This window comes from Acomys minous (genome assembly GCF_964271855.1).
Source record: "Acomys minous genome assembly, chromosome: 5".
NCBI classification, from domain to species: domain Eukaryota; kingdom Metazoa; phylum Chordata; class Mammalia; order Rodentia; family Muridae; genus Acomys; species Acomys minous.
Window position 1 is genome coordinate 120,605,065 of NC_140494.1, and position 22,177 is coordinate 120,627,241.

General features: G+C 50.2%; 1 long non-coding RNA gene across 1 annotated transcript; it reads right to left on the minus strand.

Moving 5' to 3' along the window:
* Positions 1-750: 750 nt before the first annotated feature.
* On the minus strand, positions 751-21,331 carry LOC311597927. The gene is made up of 3 exons (XR_014779403.1): positions 21,115-21,331; positions 11,612-11,673; positions 751-898 (listed from the first exon to the last, which is right to left on the minus strand). It is a non-coding gene; the product is annotated as an uncharacterized lncRNA (long non-coding RNA).
* Between the last annotated feature and the right edge of the window lie 846 nt (positions 21,332-22,177).

Here is a 22,177-nt window from a genome sequence, read left to right on the forward strand (position 1 = left end):
CTGAGAAGGACCCAGGGCCCTCAGAGCCTTCATGTGGGTAGTGTGACTTGAGCTACAGTGAGAAGATGAGTGTCCTGAAAATCTACAGGACCCATTGGGGTGCAAATGTGCTTTCCTCCAGGCCCGCCACCATGCACGTGTCCACAGCCCAGAGGCAGGGGTGGCCTTTGCAAAGAGGTAGCATGGTTTAGGCAGGTAGGAAGAAGTGAGGTTTGCTCAGGGTCCAGTTCATGGCCATCACTTATGGAGAGCACTGGGCTTTGTTTTATCACTCCCCAGGGCTCTCTCCATGCAGTGTGTGATACTTTTCCAGGTTTCTGTGTGTCTCCTTATTTCCTGCTGAACTCTCTAGAGTTGGTATTGCGGAGATTCCATCTCCATGGAGAGCCTCTGACTCTCTAGAGGATGGCTGCTGATGCTGGGGAAAAGTACCCATGTACCCTTCACAACTACAGTCTTGGTAGTTACAGGGCGCAGAGGTCTCATGATGTGATCAAGGGCAGAGCACTTCCCTGTTGGATTCATCCTGAGGATGACACCCAGGATGTTGCACATGGCAAGCAACACTCTACCCAGAAGGGTAGCACTTTCTATGTACCATGCTCTTCCCTGATGCTAACATGCAAACATCCTTCCCCACTGGCTCTGAAATGAAAAAATGATTCCAAAGCACAGTCTCAGAAAAGGCCATCATGAAACATACAGGAGCACTTACATGGCAACCCGCTAGGAATCTGAGGCTTTATTAATGTGGACCAACACCTGAAAGTCAAAGGAGGCACTGCGGACATGGCTTCATGGTAAGAACGCTTGCTCTGCAATCACGAGGACCTGAGTTCAAATCACCAGCACATGCGTAAGAAGTTCGACATGGGTCTGGATACCTCTAACCCCAGTCCTGGATGTTGGGAGAGGGTAAGGAGAGAGAGAGAGTCAGGCAGATCCAAGGAGCTCACTCACTAGCCAGCCAGTCTAGCTGAACCGGCAAGCTTCCAGTTAAATGAGAGACTTTGTCTCAAGGCAAAAGGGCCGAGTGATAAAGTCAAATACTTGCACATGTCTATGCAGGTACACCTAAACACACACACACACACACACACACACACACACACACACACACACACACTCTCAAGATGGTGAGGGAACCTCTTAGGTATGCTGTCAAGAAACACCACACTGGAAAATGGTCTGCAAGCCTCAGGCTAGTCCTGTGCAGGGGGCTATCTTTGTCTTTAATGTCATGATCACATTGTGAGGCCCATACCTCCCTGGAAACAAAATGGCCTGGTCTAGTGGGGCAGAGTCATCTGGCCTGGTGTGGGGGCAGGGTCACCTGGCCTGACGGAGGCAGGAGGGAAAGCAAGTCTCTTTAAAGATGCATGCGTTCTCTCTCTCCTTTGTGGAATAGCATCCTACATTATTCATCACTATACCACAGCTGAGCAGCCCTGGCCGACAGACAACACACAGGGTGAACTCAGCCACCACCACCGACCCATCAGGACTGCAGAGGCACTCTGGGCCCAAGGTAGCATCTCCTCTAGTGTTTGTTTTCATGTCATTAACAGAGGGGGAGCCCGAAAGCCCACGCGTTCCAAACCACTGCAGGAGAAGCATCCATCAGAAGGGAAGACAGAATCAGGCTGAGACCGTAGAGCTCCCTTCCAAAGGCAGGAACTTGCCCACTGAAAGATAACTTTAAGAACTCGGCCAGACATTAAGCCATGCAGCTGAGGCGGTGCTTACGAGCCACTTGGCAACCTGGGCTCTCAGTGGGGTATCAGTCTTCTTGTCTTCCATGTGAGGAGCCCCAGCGTGGGGCTGGCAAGGTGGCTCAGCAGGGAATGGTGCTTGCTGCCAAGCCAATTAACCTGAGTTCAATTCCCGGGACCTACATGGTAAATGGAGAAAACTGACTCCCAAAAGTTGTACTCTGACCTACACACACACACAGACACACAGACACACACACACACACACACACACACAGACACACAGACACACACACACACACAGACACACACACACACACAGAGTTTCTCTCTCTTGCTACTGCTGCTGATACCCAATGAGTGTTCTCAGACACCCCACCCCCCCAAGCACTTGCTCATGGAGGCCGTGATTAGATTCCAAAGGGCAAAGGAATCCGTGGAAGAAGTGGCCTCTGACTTCCCACCACACTACAGCTTGCAGAGAGATCACCTTCAGGGCCTTTCCTTCCATGAAGTTCCCTGGCAGGCAGAGACCCATTGGTGTGGTAGTGGGCCCCGGGCCAGAGACAGTGGATCGCATGCGGACTGACTGCTTCCTCTTTTCTAAGCCATACCTCACATACGTCATGATCACCACAGCCCCCAGGTGACGCAGACATCTTCAGGAGTCTCACTGTACTGACCAGAACATCGAGACCTGGTCAGGCTGAGTCACCTGCCCAAGCCACCTGTGTACCAAGAGCTGGCACCGACTGTCAGCCAGCCAGCTGGATTCCTGGACCCCTAAGCTTGGCCTCCAGCTTGACAGCTGGGCCTTGTCCCAAGTACAGGTGGAGCGTCAGTCTTCCTGGGCTCTTGGACCCCACTCCAAACATGGAAGGGAATGCCGGTGCCAGCCTTTTCCAACTGGTTCCTGATGCCCAGTGTTTCTGGAGTTAAGACTTAACTGTCCTTTCAAAATGCAAGAGAGGCCAGATTTGGGGCCCAAGCCTTATGCCGGAGTCACTTTGGCACTTAATTGCTTATTATTTAATTGCTGTATTGGGTAGTTAAAAAAAAGTGATCTACTGCAAAGTTATTAGCAAATTCCAGTTTTAAGGGAATAATTACTGAATTCTCTCTGTCTGGGTTGAGTAATTCCTTCCAAGATGCTCAGGGACATTAAGCATCTTCGCCAGGGCTGCTCACAGCTCTGTAATATGCAAATAAAGTAACTCTGTAATTACCAATAAAATGCTTACTGAAGTGACAAATTTTACTCAGTAGCGAATGGGGGGGGGTTATGATGGCATCATTTGTTTTTTAAGGCTCCTTTAACCTTGTTAGCTGGCACTTGTCTCCATGCTGTTTCATGGTCATTTAAAACGACAAGGAAGCCCACGGGCCCCCTTCGGCGATGAGAAGGCCCTCCTGGGAGCCTCTTTCCCCACCAGCCCTCTGTGAGGGCATGGAGAGGCCACTCTGGATACACAGGGCAGGCTAGCCAAAAGGTTTCTGCGTGTGCCAAACACATGTTTCAGGGCTGATCTTTCCAGATGGGCCAAAAGAGACCCATCCCTTGCATCTTAAAGGTGATAACATAGAGTCCAGTTGCTCCGGGCCCTGGAGGCCTTACACTAGCAGTGTTCAATCCGTGCTCCCTCATTCCCAGAGCTAGCCAGATCCTCCCAAGGGTCTTTGGGTTTTTTGTTTTTGTTTGTTGTGATAAATACCCTGATGAAGCCAACTTAATGGAGAGAAGGCTTATTAAACTCAATCACGTGGGGGCCAGGTTGTGTGGAGGGGGGATGGGGGGGGTTGTCCCGGAAGCCACCTCATCACATTGCATTCACAGTCAGGAAGCAGTTACGGAGTGCCTGCGCTCCACTCCATCTCTCCTTTTTCTTTAGTCCAGGGCCCACCTAGACCATAATATGTGGTGCTGCCCACATCTGGGGTAGATCCTCCTGCCTCAGTTCACCCACCTAAGAAAACCCTCTCACATTCATGCCCATATGCCAATCTGATCTGCCCAATTCCCTCACTGAGACTCCCGTCCCAGGTAATTCCAAATCCTGCCCCGTTAACAATCAACACTTAACCACACTGGTCGGCTTGGGCTGGATGAAGCAAGTCCAAACCTCCGTAACGTAAACAATCAAATTGTAATTTTTGGCTGATTATTCCAAGTCTATCCTGGGTCACGAGGCACTTGGTGAAAAGAAAGCTGAGGAAACAGCCACCTGGTCGAACACTGTTGGCCTGTCATCGTGCGCGGAGAAACAGGAAGTGCTCCTCACCCTAGAATGGTTGCTACTTCCTCTCACACATCATTGGCTGGAACTGTTCCCATGGCTCCACCTAAGCACATCAGGTCAAGAAATGAAATTCCACTCTGGCCCCAGAAGGAAAACCAGAAGTCTAGGGCAACAGCACCAGTGACTACCACAACGTGGGCTTTAAAGCTAAGAATGAAAACTCATAATACAGCTCAGTGGGTAAAAGCCTGTCGGGCCAGCCCGGTGACAGCTGTTCATGCTCCGGACCCCACATAAAGGTGAAGGAGGGATCCCCCCCCCACCCCCGTAAAGTTGTTTTCTGTCTTCCACACAGGTGCGGTTGCGCATACTATCCCTATGCATGTGCATGGACATGCACCCACGTGCACAGAGTTGTGTAGGAATGAAATCCTTTGGGGGAGTGGGCTGGGCATGCGCCCAGGTAAAAAGCTCCACGTAGCACACAGGCTAAGCTAGTGTTGATTGCTAAAGGATGCTCGAAGCCTGTTTACTGGACAAACATCCAAGTGATTCCAAGTGCTCTGTCTGCCCCCCTCATAACTCTGTCTTTCTTCCAGTCTTTCTATCTGGATCCCTACTGATGGTGGTGAGGAGAGAAAGCCTTCCTATAAAGGATGAGGATTGGACCAAGTGTATACTAGAGGTAATAGGGTAAGGCATGGGCAGAGGCAGGGAAGCTAGGAAGACCCCTACACAGTCAGGAGTGGGGGACAAATGTCACAGCAGAAGAGGTCATTCAAGGATACCACGAACCTTTAGCAGAGGAGTCTCCTCAAGAAATTAGAAAAGGGCCTTCATTCTGAAGTCAGTTCACCAGTCAGGAAAATGTCTTGCACGTAACTCTGGACTTGGGAATTTTTCCCTGGGAAATGAGTCAGAGTTGGATGAGCAGAAACCTTGTTGTGAGGCCTGCGAGATGGCTTGGTGGATAAGAGCGCTGGGTGTTCAAGCATGAGATCCTGAGTTCGAATCCCCAATACCCATGCAAAAGCCAGATGACCCTCTTGTACCTCTAGCACTGAGGAGAGTGGAGACCAGTGGATTCAGAGCTAGCATAACCCCCACATAGTGAAATCCAGGTTCAGTGAGAGTCCCTGTCTCTAGGGGACAAAACAGACAGTGGTGGAATAGGTCACCTGATGACCTCTCAGGCTGACTAATGCATGTGAACAGTCATGTGCCACCCCACCCCCAAGTCTTAAGATTGAAATTAAGACTGAGGCAAGAGAGATAGTAACCTTCATCTGAGCCCCAGCTCCCTGCTGAGGCCTACACCTCCTGACTGAAGTCCTGAGTCTTCTCCAAAGCCCAGGACATCCTCCCCACAGCTCAGAGCCTAACCTCTCCTTTCTTCTTCTGTTGCCAAAGGCTGCATTTCTGGGTGACCACATCTGCCCCCCCAGGATAAGTCTTTCCCTTCTATTTGCATTAGTAACTGCTCAAAGTCCCAGGAGGCCTTGGAGCCCTGCCAGCCACATCCTCTCACACTGGCCCAATTGTTTGTGGCAAATGCCTTGCTTTTGAACTCTGGACCTTTGAGAGGAAACAGTTTCAATAGGAATAACTCGGAACTCTCCCAGGCCCTGCCATCTGGGCGTCTGGAATGGAGCTTCCAGGATATATGGCTCTTTTGAAGGAAGCACATTCAATTGATGATTGTGTTCCCATTTAATATGCCTGGGGAGTGGCCTTGTATACTGGCCAGTGAAGGGTTGTTTTTTTTTTTTTTTTTCCATTCAACAAACACTGATCTCCTACTGCGACTGAGATACTGAGATGGATATAGAGAAAGAATGTGAGGGAAATAGAGACCTTATTTCTTTCTATTTGTTTATATTTACTGGGGTTGGGGTGGGGTTGTTTCTCAAGTACCCAGGCTGGCCACGAACTCACTAGGTAGTCAAGGATAAACCTCTGGAGTTCTGGGATTACAGATGTATGCTGCACCTGTCATTTAATGCCTGCCTTCAGTGGTGTTGGAGAAAGAGCATGAAGAATGAAACTGTCTTTAAGGGGCTCAGCAAATTAAGAGCACTTGCTACAAGTGTGGTTTCCTAGCACCCACAAAGTGGTCCACAGCCTTCTGTAACTCTACTCCGAGGGCACCCAAAGCCCTCTTCTGACCTCCTTAAGCCCTGGTCCCACGTGTGGTGCACACACATCCACACAGATGAAACACTCATATCCATAAGATAAGTAAATGGGAAAAAAAAAGAACATTTCAATTATTATTAAACAACTTTCTTGATGCCCTGTGTAGGTTGAGAGATGAGTGCAAAGCAGTTTCTGGCTCTGAAATGTAGAAGGTACCAGAATGTTACAGAATGACTTTCAAGGACTATAGGCTGTCCTCTTAGGTCCCCATACCAATCTATGACAGTAGACCAGAAGCTGTAAAGCAGCCTCAGTCCCCATTGCCTGACCCCCTCCCCCTCTCCCTCCCTCTCCCCCTCCCCCCTCCCCCTCCCCTACATGGATCAAGGGCCTGAGGACTCATCATTGCACAATGCTTGCCCTCAGGTCCTTGGACAGCTCTCGACAACTCAGGCTGCCACTGATGCCACACAAAGAACCATGCTCAACCCTCCCCAGAGGTGTGCTGACTCCCTTGTTTGTCTCTGAGTGAGCGCAGTGTTAGAGATAGGAATCTATTTCTGGGAGACTCAGAAGCCAGACCTTGAACCTAGGTCTGCTTTGATTGCCTGACTCAATAAAAGAGGCTGGGCAGACGGGAGGGACCTCACTTGGCAATGGGCAGATGTCACTCCATGTTGGCCCTGGGGTTAAGGATTGGGGTGGGGAAGCACAGGAACCTGCCCTCTTGAGCTCATCTCCACCCAACTTGTCTCTATCAACAACCCTCCCCCCCCCAACCATCCACCAATATCCACACCCTTCCACCCAAGAGGGTACCACTCTGTGTCAGTCACCTCCTTGGCTCTGGGCCTATCAGAGCTTAGACATCACCCCTACTTCACTTAGTAAGCTAAGCAGCAGGTCTGCCCAGCTCATGGTGAATGACCATGGGCAACAGAGGGTAGCTAAGCACGTGACTCAGCACAAAGTCATGAAATTGGTTAAAATATGAGGTTTGGGTTTTTTTTTTTTTAGGTTCTTTTTATTTTGCAAACTGATTGCACAGCTACAAAGCCCGAAGTTGGCACATGCAGCATCAAGTTGCCACGTCAAAAGGCTGGCTGTCTCTAGTGCTGGATCCTTCCTCAGCCATGTTCCCACTAGGGAATCTGACCTCCTCCTGCCCCAAGCTATCTCACACCTTCCTGCCAGGAAAGAAGAGGCTCAAGGACTCAGTGTCCACAAGGAGAAGTTTCCAGACTCCATGCCTCCCTCCCCCCCCCCCCCCCCCCAGCTTTAGCTTAGCCTTGTATCCCTATGGGAAGTCCCTGGTCTTTCTTGGGTGCCCCTCCCAACACAAGAGCACTTATCTCTATCCCTGGGCAGGCTGGGGGTGGGGGAGGAGCGGGGAGGCTAATGAACAGTCTGCCAAGGGCTTTGAAGATGAAAAGCAGCCTTCAAGTGTAGCCTATTATCCCTCAACATTACCGGACATAATGAGATCCTGGCTCCTGGAATTAGGTAGAGAGGAGAGGTGGGGAGGGTAGGGGAGAGGGGGGGAGGGATGCTCTCCTTCACCTTCTCTGGCAGACTCCACAGGTCTTGGGCTGAAAGCACCTGCCCTGAGTGTGACCTGGGTCCATGTTGCGCCTCCCCATTCCTCCCAGCAGCCTGAGTCCCTACAAGAGGGGAGGCCCAGCACCCATAGGGTCCTGAGGTGAGGGGAGGAGTGAGAAGGGCAGGGCTGGGGTCTAGGGCACTTTGATTCCATAGTATCCCTAGCATTGAGCCAGAAGCTGGCACTCACGCAAGGGACCCGGGGCTGTTTGGGGACAGAACAGCTGCCTCTGGTGCTGGCTTTCTGGGGTTCTAGGACTTTAGGTCTGCTCCAGATTAGTACAAATGACAAGGGGACCTCAAGAGTTTCCTAAGACCATCTCTCTCTCTGTTCTTGTCTTACACACACACATACACACATACCCACACACATATACACACACACATATATACACACATACACACACATAACACACATGCATGCACACATACACATATACACATATGCACACATACAAACACACACACACACACACACACACACACACAAACGCATGCACACACCACACAGCCCTTTACAAGGTTGTGTGCGGCAGCTGACACTCTGACAGAAGTCCCTCTCTGCTTCTCCACCCTGACTGGTACCTCCAGGATCAGTCTCATTTGCCTCTTGACTTTCAGTGCCAGCCAGCCCACCAGCTCGCCACTGGGGCAAAGTCATATTAGTTAGATGCAAATGCAACGGTCTTGAAACTAAGTGGTAAAGTTATTACATTAAGGGGCCTTGGCAAAAACCCCATCAAAGCTTAACACCTAGGCCTGGGCATGGAGTTCATTTGGCAGAGTCCATGCCTCACCCGTAAGGAAGCTCTGAGTTCTGTCCGCAGCACTGCATAAACTGGGTGTGGCATCACAGAGCTCAGAAGATACAGGATCAGAAGCTCAAGGTCATCCTCAGCTATGTCGTGAGTTCGGTGTCAGCTGAGGCTAATGAGACCTGCCCCAAGACAACAGCAGCAAAACCTAATCCTTGACTCCATCTTTGCTGCTGGGACAAGCTGATTTCTCTGAGGGGCATCCCTAGGAACAAAGAGCCTGGGATAGTGTTTAGACTGTGTCTGGCTCTTATTCTTTGTCACCCAGCAGGTATTACTCTCTCTGCTTCTTCTCTGCCACCTGGAATGGCGTTCGCCCCTTCACAGAGAAGGGGCACGGGGAACTAGGTAGCATCCGGACAGACTGACACACATTAGCACTCCAACAGCTCATGGCACCTGATCCCTAGCACAGGCTTGAAACACAGCAAGGCAGGTGGGCACTGCTCTCCCCATGCACAGGAATGAGGAGGCACTGGGAGTGGTGCTCAGTGCCAGCTGGGTGGGGCAGTGTGCAGATTTCCACAGGGGAGCAATCACTGTGCCATCTAGAGAAATGCCCTGAGACCGAGACTGGCTTTGAGGGTGTAGAAGACAGAGAAGTGTTCCCGGCCCTGCAAGAGCTACCGGTCCAGCAAACAAACAGGCCAGGAAAAGGTAAATTACCACCACAACTCATCAGGACTGTAAAGACGACAGGCAACACTTTATCGTCGCAAGCAAAGACAATTCTCCCAGAAAAACGCAAGTGAGGAGGTTTGAGCTGAAGTGTTCGTTTTATGTGGATGGGTGGGTGTTTTGCCTGTTTGTATGTATATGCACCACACGCATGCTTGGTGCTTGTGGGGGTGGTTGAAACTGGAGTTAGAGATGATTATGAGCCACCAAGTTGGTGTTAGGACCCAAAGCCAGGTCCTCTGCAAGAGCAACAAGTGACCTAAAGCCCTGAGCCATCTCTCTGCCCCCCTTTTAATGGAAAGAAAAACCGAGTAGAAGACTCGGAGAGTACCCCAGACTCTCCACACCCCTTATCTCATAATCAACATCTCCTAAGAGATGGCATATGTGTTAGAGTCCATCAGTCAACACTGGCACGCTGTGACCATCTAAGCCCATGTTCCACCTAGGGGCTACATTCTCTCCTTTTTGGAAGCACAACTTCTATGGGCTTGACAAATGCATGGCACGTCCCATTATCTGGCAAGCATATGACATACATTGGTACCCTACTATATGGTAGAGAGAGCTGTCACACTCTCACAAGGGGCAGGTTTATTGTCCTAACATATCCCACGTGCCTCACCTCATCTCTCCTCTTCTTCCTCCACCCCAGCAACAACCAACCACCACTTTGCCTTTTCCTAGCACTCTGTCTACAGCCCTGTCAGACTGGTGGCCGTATTCAGTAACATGTATTTGGGTTTCTTGCCTGACTTTTCAGGGCTGAGTAGCATATGTCCTTTTCATCCCTGACGAGTACTCCATGATGTGGCTGTACCAAAGCATAGCCATTTGCATCCGGAAGGACATCTATCTTGTTTGTTTCCAAAACTGGGAAATTATAAATAAGTGAAAAAAATGCAAAGATGAAGAAGATCGATAGGCGTGCTCTTTTTTGTTTGTTTGTTTGTTTGTTTGTTTTTCCAAGACAGGGTCTCCCTATGTAGCCTTGGCTGTCCTGGACTCACTTTGTAGACCAGGCTGGCCTTGAACTCACAGTGATCTGCCTGCCTCTGCCTCCCAGGTGCTGGGACTAAAAGTGTGTGCCACCACGCCCGGCAGGCACTAGGTGTGTTCTTGTGGAGGTTACTCAGAGAACAGAAGCTTTCAGCTCATTTGGCTGATGGCTGAGTACCTATCATGTTGCTGCTTGGCTTTGTTTCTGTGATGGTGGGGGAGGAAGTGGGGCCTCACACACACTGAGCTGTATCCCAGCCCCATCCCGGTGCTCTCTGTAGGATGACTCTCACCATCTCCCAAGCGCACTGCAGAGCTCTTGGGAGGCAAAGGCCTTGCCCTTCTGGATCTCTTAAGATTTACGTGTAATAGGCCCTTAATAAACTTCTGCTGACAGGGATGATGCAAATATATTCCAGACTTTCCAAGGCACTTCAGACTTCCTGTCACTTTTGTTCCTTACAACAAAGGTGATTTACTGTAAACAAAGACAAGTGAAGATTGAAAATGCTGGGTGCTAAAACATGTCACTGCCTGGCTGATCCAAGAAAGTCCTCTGCCAGATGGGAGTCTGGATATTCGGCTGCTGGAGGGGGAGGGGCGAGACTGACTAGGTACCACCAAGGCCTCTCTGTGACCTCAGTTGCTTCTCGTACAGGGCCCTTAATTGTATAAGTTAAGCCCAGAGGTTGGATCAGCACACTTTCAAGTTCCTTCAAGGGGAGGGGGGTGGTATTCTAGGATCTTCGGCCAAGGAGCCTCCTCCACTGCTCTCTTGGGTAGACAGGGGCAGAGGAGGCAGCTGGGCGAGTAGAAGGTTAGGACTCAGTCAGCTGAAGGCCTGAAGGAAGGATGTAGGAGCCCGGTACCCCCTACCTCATGGGGATGCTGTTTTGTGCCTTTCATATTCCAAGCCCATGCATTCCTTGTAACTTATTAACTCTAATGACATCTTCTGAACACTTAGTGTGAACCAGGCTTGGCTCGGTGTCCTTAATGGATTCAAACATACCTGCCCGGCCCCGTGTGTGTGTGTGTGTGTGTGTGTGTGTGTGTGTGTGTGTGTGTGTGTTTAGAGTATCTATTCTAGATATCATTACTTAGGGACCCATTTACCTTGTTTTTTGAGACAAGGCCTCTCACTAGGCCTCGGGGATTACTGATTAGGGTAGACTGTCTGGCCGAGGGAATTATAGGAACCCTCCTTCCTCTGCTTCCTCAGTGTTAGGATTCCAAGTGGGTGCCACCACACCTGGCTCTTACCGCGTGTGCGGGGATCAAACTCGGGTCCTCAGGCTTGCATGGTACGTACCTGAGTGACTTGAGCTGGTGCCTCAGCCCTGCAGGGATTTAGATCCTGCCTTTGCTGAGTGTGTCCCCCTGCACCCAGGGGCTGCTTTAGAACTACAGTAGTGAATAAGGAGGAGACACTGACCTCCTGGGGGGGTGACCCTCCAGGGCAGGTGACCAACAGCCAACTTGGAGTTCCATGCTTTGCTGGGAAATGAAGGCACAGGTATTAGGTTGAGTGAGAGGGAGGGGGAGGGGGGTCAGGAGTCGGGAGGCAGCGTTCACTGTGACAGGGAGTGACAGGGCAGGCTTGCTCAGAGCTGAGGTCTCCACAGGACCGTGATGGAAATGGGAGAGTGCGTTAGCTCGGTGAGTTTTTGGGGAAAGAACCTTACAAATTGAGAACAGCTAACCTGAAGGCCTGTAGGGAGGGCTACATCCATCACAGAGGCATGACCCAGTGATGGGGGCTGAGGACACCAGGACATGTCCAGAAGGCCTGATGGACCGCATAAGGACTTGAACTTTCCTCAGAATCAGGAAGCCAGTGCAGGGATTGGAGCAGCTGGGAGGCAGGCTGCCCCACAGCCTCTTTGATTAGCAGTCTAAGAGAAGTGGCAGGGAAGCAATATGTGATGTTAAGAGTCATCACAGTGATGCAGGGGACCCGACTTGCTGCTCCTTGACACTCACTTTAATCTCTACCTGGAAGCTACAACCTAGGCCCTGTGCCCAAGGCAGCCCTTGGTGACGAGGGGACCCTTAGGAAGTAACCAGGAAACAGAGAAAGATGAATGCTGACAACTCAGCTTGCTTACTACTCTTTCCTCAGCCCAGGTCTGTAGCCACGGAATAGTGATGCCACATTTAGGATGAGTCTTTTTCCCCTGGGGTAACCTAGTCTAGAATTTTCCTCACAGACACACCCAGGTTTGTCTTCTTGCTAACTTTGGGTCCTGTAAAATTGACAATCAGTATTAACCTTTACTCATGGTTACCTCCTGGAGGAGGGTCCTACAAGTGCTCAGCTGCACAAGGGTAGGACACCCTGGGTGAGGGCATCACATACACCTGGGTAGCACAGAAGGGAAGTGAGTTTTCTGACCCAGGAGGTCCTGCAAAGACTTTTACAGAAGGGTCTTGAAATGGAATCAGGAGAGGGTCTTTCCGCCTAGCAGGGTCCAGATGGAAGACTGCCCTCGTGTGTGTGTGTGTGTGTGTGTGTGTGTGTGTGTGTGTGAGAGAGAGAGAGAGAGAGAGAGAGAGGGGGGGGGGGGGAGGGAGAGAGAGAGAGGAGGGGGTTAGGGCTGGTGGCTACAGGGAGCTATAGAAGGATTTTGAGCAGCAAAGTGGCAGTGCATTATTTACTCAGAGGTCACTCTGGCTAGGAGAGTGGTACCCAGAGGGATGGCTAGGCAGGCGGCAGGCGGCAGGCGGCAGGCAGCAGGCGGCAGGCTGAGGCTTGAGCCTGCTGAAGTCTGCAGATTCCAGCTTCCTTCCACATCCACTTATGCTCAGAGAAAGGCAGCTAGGAGTGGGAAGCTTCTGAAGGTGGGAGCTTGGGCTGGGCTGAGCCAGCTGGCTGCCAGCTCCCCTCCCCCCAAGCCCTCAGCCCCTGAGAGTCCCAGACTTGTTTGTTTTCCCTATAAAGGGGGGGGGGAGGGGGGGTGTCCTGCCCTTTGTGGGCTTTCTGCTTGGGATGGGGAGGAGACGTCTCCGTGGGCTGTGCCTGGATTTCCAGCTATTGACACAGACTCTGACAATGAAAGCAAAGGCCAAGAGAGGCCAAGACAAGGTGGCTGATTAAAATGTTCATCCAGGGGGTTGCTCAGCCCTGCCTGGGAAGGCTGGTTGGAAAACCCGGGCTGGAGCTCTTTCCTCAGGAGATGGGGAGGGGGCCCGGCAGGATACAGGTGGTAGTGCTTTAAAAACTCTTGGGTAGTTTCTGCATCCCACACCAACCCCTGAAACCTCTGCTTTTGTTTTGCTCCTCCGTAGTAACCAAGGTCATGCATTTAAACCACAGCACTGAGCTTCAGTTTTCTGTTTCTATAATGGGGGTGCCACTTGTTGGGGTTTTACAGAAGATCTTCCAGAAAAAAAACTTAAGGTCGAGCAGGGCCGTCCCGCAAATAAGGACGCACACTCAAATCTGAACTGGTTTGTTTGTGTCTTTGTTTAGTATGAATTTGTCCCAGGCAATATATTTGAGATACTGGGGTACTAAGTAACAGCTAATTACTGTTTAAAGGAATTCTCATCAAACTAGAGGCCCCACATTTTGATTTGTTAAACTTGATCAGGGCAAAGTACAGAAGGTTCTGTGTGGCTCTTTGGAAAGCTGGATGGAGAGGCGGAGGACAGCTTGGTGAAGTCCCACAAAGGCCTCCTGCTGGGAGCTCTGTATGCTTTTCAAGTTGCTCTAAGTGAGAAGAGGTCACAGGGCCTGTCTGTGTGCACCCTGCTCCAGAGTCCTGGGTGTTGGCTTTCTTGAGCTGGGTACCTTGGACAAGGCAGCTGTCCCTGGGGTCTCTGGTCTGGTGGTGCTAGGAAGCAACACATTGGCTACCTCAGCCCTGATGTCCTATGGTCCCATGAGCTGGCTGTGCAAACACAGCAGAGCCCAATCCTGACATCCACCCAGTTGTTATTGATTTTAGGAGTCTGTGAACACAGGCCAAGTTGCTTAGCCAATAGCAGACGAGGGCCGAGGCATATGATTCTGAGGGCTCTCAGCTCCTTTCCAGGAGCCGGTCCTAAATCAATGACACTTCATCTATGGGCTCAGAGTTCCCAGACTCCACGTGTTGACCCCCATGGAGAGTCAATCCTCTCCAACCTGCAGCGCTGTGTCTCTGCCAACACTGTTATGAGGTCTCTGAGACTGAGACCTCTGAAGCTGGGACCCACAGACCTGCTGGGGACAGCTCTTCCTGGTCAGCCTGGGACCCACAGACCTGCTGGGGAGAGAGCTCTTCCTGGTCAGCGTGGCTCCCTTGAGTTAGGACTCCACTGTCTGCATCCACGAAGGCTGCAGTGGACATCCTCCTAACCAGAGCCTTGCATGTCAACTGTGAGCAGCCTCGGTCTGCCTCCCAGGCCTGAGTATGGCCTCCTGTAAGGAAGGAGGCTGCAGGTGTTAAAAACATGATCCCACTCTTTCACTCCATATCACACACATATGCTGTGTTCTACTACCTCAAAAAGCCAACCATGTTTGTTTGTTTGCTGAGACAAGGTCTCATTGTGTAGACTAGGTTGGTCTTGAACCCATAGAGATCCACTGTCTCTGCCTCCTGAGTTCTGGGATTGAACACATATATCACCATGCCTGACTGACTGCATGTTGCCTTCTCCCAGGGCTCTCAGGGCCCTTGTTAAGCACTGACTTCTAGTGTTTGAGTCTCTGAATACCCACTTTCCTGTCTTCCTGGTCTCCCATCAACGTGAGACATATTTAAGCTCCAAGTGCAGAGACTCCAACTCCGGGTAGAAAAGCAGGCATGGCCAGGAGTCGAAGTTCACCGAGACAAAGAAGCTGCTGCGTTCCTGACTCACTCAGAACCACCGAGGCAGGGAAGGCTTCCACCAATCCGTGCTGCACGGCTGAGTCCTCACAGTAACGCCGTAGAAAGGCGCCTCTCATTACCCCATTTTCCAGAACGGGAAGCCAAGGCACAAAAACCCACAGCTTCCACAGCTTCTGCAGGCTTGGCTCCTAGCATCCATGTTGGTGGCTTGCAGCTGCCCGTAACTCTAGGTCCGAGGCCTCTGGGAACACTGGCACTCACTTTCACATACCCTCTTCCCCCAACGCACACATAAGTTAAATAAACTAAAACAGAAATTAGTAATGATATAAAACGGTAAAGAGAACCAGGAGTCGTCCAGCCTGTCGACCTGTCTGTGAAGAGCTTGAGGGTAGCATTGTCACTGGTATGAGTGCTCTTTCTTAGTGTGTGTCCATGTGGAACCCAGAATCAACCTTGGCAGTCCTCCCTTAGGAGCCAGTCACTCTGGTTGGCTTTTGTTTTCTTTTTGTTTTTTTCTAACAGGTCTTCCCCTGGCCTGGGCAGGCTGGGCTGGCTGGCTGGCTGTCTGGCTGGCTGGGCTGTCTGTCTGTCTGGCTGGCTGGCTGGCTGGCTGATGAGTGTCTTCACCTCCCCAGCACTGGGAGATCAAATGCGTGCCTGACACCCAGCTTGTTCCCTGCACCTCACCGAGCCACCTTCTTCAGTCTCAGAATCACTAATGTTGAGAATCAGTCACGGCAGGGAGGCTCCGAGAGTTGGTCCTACAGGTAAAAATGCGTGCCACCAAGTCTGGTGACTGGAATTTGATTCCTCGGGTCCACATAGTAGGAGAGAACTTATTCCCCCAAGTTGTCTTCTGATCTTCATATGTGCATCCATGTGTGTGTGTGTGTGCGCGCGCGCGCGCGCTGTTTTTTTAAAATAGATAAAGATGACATGTTCTCAATAGCCCAAGCCAGCCTGAAGGCACCTTGGTAAAGAACATGCTGGGCAAAGCAAAACAATATGAGGCCAGGCCAGGCACAGGGGCCAGAAGCCAAGTCCGCTCCTCCTTTTTTTTTTCTTTAAAGATTTATTTATTTATTATTATGTATACAGTGCTCTGCCTGCATATACATCTACAGGCCAGAAGTGGGCATCAGATCATATTATAGATAGTTGTGAGCCACCATATGGTTGGGAATTGAACTCAGGAACTCCGGAAGAGCCATCTCTCCAGCCCCACTCCTCCTGTTTTTTTGCTGTATTAGGCTAGAAGAGAGGGCTAGGGCCATGATCTCCAGGAACTGAGTTTAAAACACCACAGAACTCACCAGTCAAGGGGAATGGGGAGGGGGCGGTTATTATTTTACCTATAGTAAAAACTGTAGTACATAAAACCTGCCACTGTTAGATGCACAAAAGATAGTGTTGACTATACACACAGTCACACAGCTGATGTTTAGACTTCTTCATCTTGCCAAGCTGAAACTGTGTGGCCCTAACTATCTCCCACTTGCCCCTTCCCAGCATGCAGCCAGCATGCTACTTTCCTGTTTCTCTGAGCTCAACTACTTAAGTAGCTGACTCATAAAACGTTTCTCGATGACTGCCCTCCCTTGGTGTCACCCTCTCAAGATTCATCCACACTGCAGCACGTGACTGAATTTCTTCCTTTTTAAAGGCTGGATAATATTTCATTGTATAGATGTGTCATATAGTCTTCATCAGTTTGCCTTATGGCCTACATTTAGGTTACTTCCACCTCTTGGTCATGGTAAACAATGCTGCAATGCAACAGCAGTTGCGCAACTATCTCTTTCAGATTCTGCTCTCAGCTCTGTGGGGTGTACACAACAGAAGCAGGGCCGCTCTGTCACACGGCCGTTCTATTTTTAACATCCTGAGAAACTGCCACACTGACTTCATGCCAGTTACACAACTTTCCAGTCCCACCAACAGCACACCAGGGTCACTCTACAGCCTCAATAATACTTCTTATTGTCTGTTAGATCTTAAAATTTATTTATTTGTGTGTGTGTGTGTGTGTGTATACGCGTCTGTGTGCACGATTAGGGTGGCACGTATTTGTAGGTCAAACAGCAGTGTTGCAGACTCAATTCCCTCTTACTCCTGTGGGTTTCAGAGATTGAACTCAGCACCTGCACTATCTTGCTGGTCCCCTGCTTATTTTTATTTATTTTTTAAGTAACTTTTTTTTTTTTGAGATAGGGTTTAGATACACAGCCCTAAGCTAGCCTGGAACTTGCTATGTTGATCAAGTTAGACTCAAATTCACAGAGATCAGCTTTGTCTTCACCGCCTCCTCGCTGATGGAATTAAAGGTATGTGCCACCAGCCCAGGCCATTTAAAAAAAAAAAAATTCATTTATTGACTTGCTTGTATGTTAGTGTGGCTGCTCCATTATGGGGCTGGAGTGGATGATTGAGTCATGAGATCAAGGGGATGTAACAGAGCGCCCAGCCTTGCTGAGCAGAACAGAACACTGCTTCACTGGGACACTGTAATGAGAAGGAAGCAGGAGGCTGCCAAGTGGGGCAGCACAGTGGTTATGGGCATCTCCTCCGCAGCTACAGGAAGCTGGTATGTAAATCCAGATCTCCCAAAAAAGGTCACCTCTGCCTAGGTCTTTCCTCAAACTCCTCTGTCAAAGGTGAGAGAGAAAGCTGGCTCCTCCGTGGAATCCATGGCTTTCCTTCTGGGGGCTTCCCAGCCATTTGATATGGGCCCTGATTGCTTCGGCAGCCTCAATGAACTTGGGAGGCAAAGGTAGAAAGATTGGGAGCTCAAGCCCAGGCTTGGCTACAAGAGATCCTGTCTCAAAACGAAACAAAACATGGGGCCGGAGAATGATGACTCAGCGGTTAAAAGTGTTCACTGTTCTTGCAGAGGACTGGAGTTCAGTTCCCGGTACCCACAGCAGGCAGCTTACGGCTACCTGTAAATGCAGGTTCAGAGGATCTGACGCCCTCACCTGGTTTTCACAGGTGCCCGAACACCTGTGCACTCACAGAACCCTGAGTTTGAACCACTTCTCTGTCAATAGTTCTGGGGATGAACAATGCCCCCCACTTCTGTATCTATAGTTCTAGGATGAACAGTGCTCCCCACTTCTCTATCAATAATTATGGGGTGAGTGGTGCCCCCCACTTCTCTATCAATAGTTCCAGGGATGAAGGGTACCCTTTGCCTCCCGGGGCTCCTTCCCTCGTTGGGCCTTTACACAGGAATAGGAGCTGCTGAATTCTAGCTAACAGACTACTTATGTGTGAAGCCAGCACGAGGGCCTCTGATGTGACGCACCTCAGGATGCGTCCCCGTGCATGGAGCTGCAGCCCCCCTCTCTAAACTCAGCAGGCATACCAACGACTCCTGCACGACACTGGGAAGTTTAGAAACCTTCAAACTTTTTTTTTAAGCCCCAGGAATCCACCTGTCCCCCCAAAGTACTTTAAGAGAAGTTAACCTCCATGACAAGATAACAGTCAGAGCTATTCTGATAGAAGATGGGGGGGGGGGGCTGTTCCTGAAGTCACAGTCTGTACTTCCTCATCTTCTTTCTGACCCATCACCTTTTGAAGGTCCCAGGACTTCCCCAGAGCTCTGCTGGAAACCCTGACTGGCTTATGGAAAGAATCAGTGTGTCAGTGCCGGAAGACCTACCCTTCTACCAGCACGTCCCCCCCCACACACCACGAAGAACCAGGCCCTCCCCTCCTCAAGTTGCTCTGGTCATGCATTTTTGTCCTAGCAACAAAAAGTAATTAATACCGTATTACGTGAGTTACCCAGCTTCAGCGCTGTCAGGATTAGGAGCCGTATAATTCCTTGCTGTGGTGGCTTTTTCTCTGTACTGTGGGATGTTTAGAAGCCTCCACTGATATCCGTTGTGGGCTAGCAAAATGGCTCTCTGGGTTAAGCCATTTGCAGGCGAGCCTGACTACCTGAGTTCAATTCCTAGAACCCACAGGGTGGAAGGAGAGAGAACTGACTCCCCAAAGGTTGTCCTCTGACCTCCACATGCACACTAACACAAGAAATGACGAGAGAAAAATAAACACAATAATAATGATGAGGATAATAACAACAACCGCCAGCCACATAACAGCGCACCCCTACTCTTGAGTGATGACAACAGCAACAACAACAAAAAATGTCTTTGGATATTGCCTAATATCCCCTAGAGGGCAAAATCACCTTCAGTCGAGAACCAGCAAAGGTAAGCACACCTGATAAGCAATCACACTGTCACTGTGTACGCATGACAAACACACATTTGTAATCCACTTAGTAAAAGGATAGAAAGGGTAGAACGGGAAGGGTAAAATGAAAAAGATTGTCAGGCAAATACCCTCTTCTCTCTCATCCATCTCCAGCTCGGTCCCACCATGATGGAGCAGGTGCATGGGCCAGAGCTCTGCCTCAGCCTTCATCCAGGCCCCGTATTTCTCCCCCCCCCCAGCCCCACCCCGCACTACCGTGGGTAACTCTTCTCCACCCTTGCTAAGATGGATGCGTTAATACCAGCAAACTATTTCTTAATCTCCTAAGCCTCAGCTTTGAATCTTTAAAAAGGAAAGAGAAACGGCACAAATCTCTTAATTAGGACGCCCAATCACTTCGATAAATATTTACCCGGTTCCAGCATGAGGCATGGAAACCCGGCGCCATTAGTCAATAGAGGTCAGCAAAGTGCACCTCGGGAACAGCAGGATGCAATTCAGCTTAGCTCGGGAGGAGGTGTCGGGAGAATGTTTCAGGTCTCAGGCTTCTGCTAAAGACAGGTGAGCAAACACATTCCATGCCTACTCCCAACACCTGCCCCCCACAAAGTCCCAGGTGGACTTGATAGCCCATTTGTAAATCATCATTTGGTAGTCTGGTTGCCTTAGCTTTTCTGGACAGAGGCAGTGGGGCCACCAAGCAGATCCCATATCCACGTTATTGTCTGGAGCTCAACTCTCAGTCAACCAAGGCCACATACTTCAGAACAAGGGTTTTGGGGTTTTTTTTTTTTTGTTTGTTTGTTTTTTTCTGAAGAAGCCAGGGTTAGCTTCCTTCCTCAGGACCAAATGACAGCCTGCTGGGCAGTAAAAGAAAGGCTGTAACCGAGGGATACTACCTTGGAAGGAGGTGGGAGGGAGAAGGCTCCGCCTCTTGGTCTCCTCAGCTCACCAGAGCTTTTGTCTACACTCTTGGGCTGAACTCAAATTCCACTTCCCAGCAAGCCCTCAGAGAACTCTCCTTCACTGTACCTGCATTTCTCTCAAAAAAAAAAAAAAAAAAAAAAAAAAGACTACCTTATATTTTTTACAAACTCCCTTACAGCTTTACAGCTTTTCTCAGAAAACAGGCCTGTGGTGGTACTCAGATTTCTCTTTGCCTCTACCGATCCCTGACCCCTCAAAAATTAGCTTGAATTGCTCCCCGGCCCCCATTCCTTCCTTCCCATCTTTACCCAAGGTTATCAAGGACTATGAAAAATAATGAAAATCCCAGCGTCAGCAGATAGGTGTATATGCTCTGGGACTTTCCTGGGGGTTTAAGAGGGAGCGGGCGATGCTCCTGGTGGGCTCGGGTCAGGACCATGCTTGGCTTTGCTGTCCTTTGGCTGCAACACAGATACACACACACACACACACACACACACACACACACACACACACACACACTGCTTCAGATGCAGACTTCCCCAGCTGTTGATACTTCTTCATCAGGGCCACCAAAGCTAACTATTATCGATCACTTAATGTGCCAGGCCTATACCAAGTAGCACTTGAAGGATCTCCACTGATCCCCGGGAGCAAAACTCCTCCAAGGTGGACAAGACTGTCCTCTTCACTCAACAGAAGAGGAAATGGAGGCTTAGAAAGAGTCCACAAGTGCCCCCAAAGTCACAGAACTTGACCCAGCTGGAGAGCTGGAGGAGGGTTTAAGAGACAATGGGAAGTCCCTTCACCACCAGGAACCTCAGCTCACTTTCCGGAAGTGAGCTGGGTTCATCTCGCAGCCCTGACTGACAGGGCAAGTGTAGTTAACTTGTGGACTCTGGAGCTGGTTCCCTGTATTCAAGCCCATCAAACCACCCCAGTGACCTTGAGTAAGTCACTGTACCTCGGAGTAGTATCAATTGCCCATCTGCTCGGCCGGCATGGCTTCAGTGGCACTGCCCTCATTCTTTGGGTGAGGATTAAATTTGTTAATATTTGCCCAGCGCCTCGAATGGAATCTGGTGCAGAGTGAGCACCGTGTTAAGTTTGTTAAACAAATACCAAGTCTCCTTCTTCTAGCTTCATGGTGTGGTGCTAGGGTTCAGGGGATGATCTGGGATTTCTGATGGATGGGGGTTGGAGCGGGTGGGGGTAAGGTGGGGGTTGGGGAGTGGGGGCGGGGGAGTGGGTGGGTAGAGGGAGCAGGCTTTTCCTGGCAACCAACTCAAACCAGAGGAAAGGAGCCACAGAACGAGCCAGAGAGAGGTAGGTGGTGATGAGGGAGCCTCAAGCAAGAGGCTTCCCAAAAATCCACGCCAGTAGCTGTTGGGGGCTGGGAAGGACAGGAGGGGAGGTTTCCAAACCCCATCTTAGGCCTTGAGATCAGTTCCTCAAAGGGCAGGCCACAGTCTGGTGGCTGGCCGGAGGCAGTTTCCTTCATTCCGGAGGGGAGAAAAAACCATATTACACTCATCTAATGTGTTTTGGATTTATTTCTAAGGAACCAGAGAAGCATCTCTGTCCCGACCCCAAGTTCCCACAGCCATCCTATATCCCAAATGAGAAGCTGGGGCCTTCTGCGGCTTCTGATCCATCCCGGGCTTTCCAGCTCACCGTGTGACTTTTTTTTTTTTTTTTTTTAATGTGCCAGGAATTCCTCTCCCACGTGGGGTGGACTCCGAGGTACTCAATTAAGCAGCCAATGAGAAGTCAGCTCTCCGGTAGCAAATGACCCTGACACTTCTTGTAACATAAACAGTTGAAACGCTTCCAATTAGAACTGGAGACAGACCTGTTTGAAGTCTTTTTCTTCAGTCTCCTCCTTCTTTAAAATAATTGTCAAGCGCTTCGGACAGTGCGTCGTGTGTGTCTTTCACTGCTAATAAAATACGCACATTTTCATTTCTTAAAAAAAAAAATTGGGGGGTGGCATGGGGGTGGGTGGGGGTTCTGAGCAGTGGCGAGCT